Raw genomic sequence first — 2,699 nt, forward strand, 5'->3', positions numbered from 1 at the left:
GGTCGCTATGAGTCAGGTCATAACAACAACAACGGCACATAACAACAACAACAGCAATGTTAAATACAGACATGATTATAGCTTTTTATATTTAACCCCATTTTCTTCCCTTAAACATAAAAATACTTAGCATTTTCACTTGCCATCAATTTATTCTTTCAACAAACTTTTCGTTTTTATATTTTAATAGAGTTCACCAGTATACTACAGATCTAACTCCATTATTGCTCCCCTGACCATTTTCCAGAAGCCGTTTCAGCTTTGTTAACCTCAGAAGCTGGCTACAAGTGCCTAGATAATCTAATGTGCTGGGAAACATGTGATTTTGGTGCTTGGCTGATTCTCAGAAAATGCGCATAAACCCTCATTTACAACACCCTGTGTCTATATTTTAAATTGTTTCAGGAAACTTATAGTCATCGAAAATCCCATCACCTAGAATCATCCTGACAAAGAAGACCAACCCCTGTAGAGGTGGTCAACTAAGACCCTAGCACTTGCAATTTTGTAAATATTCTCTGTGTTAGGCTGGGTTCTCTAGAGAAGCAAAACCAGTAAAGCTTATATATACGTATAAAGAGAAATTTTCTTCGGAAAATAGCTCACACAGTTATAGAAGCTGGCAAGTCCCAAGTTCTTGGAATGTCAAGCTGGAGGCTTTTCCCGACTCAAGCACATGCAGGGGCTGAGGAGCTCAAGGTTGGCAGGCAGTGTACTGGCTGTTGACTCCAATGAATGACGAATCCAAGATCTCCAGGCCGAATGGTGGATTGTTTGCTTACGGACAGTTGTAGGCAGCATGACAGAATCCTGATCCACAGAAGAGTTTCTTTTTTCCCAGGCTGTCCATAAATATATTGGAAGCAGGCCACACCCCTAGGGAAACTCCCTTTCAACAGATTGGCTGCTCAAAACATATACACCCGATCCCATCATGGGAATAATTCACATCACAACTGTTTAAACCACACAGAATTGTGGTCCAGCCAAGTTGACATACAGCTCCAACTATCACAGTACACCCCTTGTCAACCTGATCTGAAGCAATGCTGTGTGGGATACCATGACAGTGGATAAGGCATTCTGTAAGTCCATGGATGGTAGTTTTGGCAGAAGCATTGCATGCAGAGAAGGAAAATCCATATCCAGAATAAGTATCTATTCCAGTAAGAACAAAGTGCCTTTCTTTCCAAGACAGAAGTGGTCCAATGCAATCAACCTGCCAACAGGTTGCTGGCTGATCACCCCGAGGAATGGTTTCATATTACAGATTCAGTGTTGGTCTGTGCTGCTGGCAGATTGGGCACTCAGCAGTGGCAGTAGCCAAAGCAGCCTTACTAAGTGGGAGTCCATGTTGCTGAGCCCATGCATAACCTCTATCCCTGCCACCATGGCCACTCTGTCCATGAGCCCATTGACCAATGACAGAAGTAGCTGGGGGAAAAGGATGGCTGGTTTCCACTGAACGTGTCATCCTATCCACCTGATTGTTAAAGTCCTCTGCTGAGGTCACCTTTTGGTAGGCATTCACATGAGACATAAATATCTTTACTCCTTTGGCCCGTTCATATCTATCTACATACCTCTTCCCCATACATCCTTGTCACCAATTTTCCAATCATGCTCCTTTCAAATCCCAGACCATCTGGCCAAGCCATTAGCCACAGCCCATGAATCTGTATGTAATCGTACATCTGGCCATTTCTTGTTCCATGCAAAATGAACAGCCAGATGCACCGCTCGAAATTCTGCCCATTGAAAGGATTTCCCTTCACTACTATCCTTCAAAGAAGTCCCAGAAAGGGGCTACAGTGCCACTGCTGTCCACTTTCAAGTGGTGCCTGCATATCGTGCAGATCCATTTGTAAACCAGACACAAGTTTTCTCTTCCTCAGTCAACTGATCATAAGGAACTCCCCATGAGGCCACAGGTGCAGACTGAGAGAGGGAAGGTAATGTGACTGGAGTAGAGACCATTGGCATTTGGACCACTTCCTCATGCAACTTACTTGTGCCTTCAGGTCCTGTTCAAGCCCAATCTCTTATATACCACTTCCATTTAATGATGGAGTGCTGCTGTGCATGTCCACCTTTACAACTCTGTGGATCAGACAACACTCAGTTCATGATGGGCAGCTCAGGCCTCATGCTGACTTGGTGGTCCATTGTTAGGCGTTCGGTCTCTACTAAAGCCCAGTAACAAGCCAAAAGCTGTTTCTCAAAAGGAAAGTAGTTATCTGCAGAGGATGGCAGGGCTTTGCTCCAAAATCCCAAGGGTCTGCATTGCGATTCACCAATAAGGACCTGCTAAAGACTCCAAACAGCATCTCTATCTACTATAGACAATTCAAGCACCATTGGATCAGCTGGATCATATGGCCCAAGTGGCAGAGCAGCCTGCACAGCAGCCTGAATCTGTTGCAGAGCCTTCTATTGTTCTGGGCCCCACTCAAAACTAGCAGCTTTCCAAGTCAGTTGATAAGTAGGCCAAAGCAACACATCCAAATTAGGGATATGTTGTCTCCAAAATCCAAAGAGGCCCACCAGATGTTGTGCCTCCTTTTTAGTTGTGGGGGAAGGCAGATACAATAACTTATCCTTCACTTTAGTAGGAATATCTCCTCCTGCCCTACACCATTGGACCCTGCAGTGTAGTAAATTACTTAGTATGGCTTTTCTATCCATAAGTCATTGTAAAC

The sequence above is a fragment of the Orycteropus afer genome, unplaced genomic scaffold (genome assembly GCF_000298275.1).
Source record: "Orycteropus afer afer isolate SDZICR_OR568_19922 unplaced genomic scaffold, OryAfe1.0 scaffold00042, whole genome shotgun sequence".
Lineage (NCBI taxonomy): Eukaryota > Metazoa > Chordata > Mammalia > Tubulidentata > Orycteropodidae > Orycteropus > Orycteropus afer.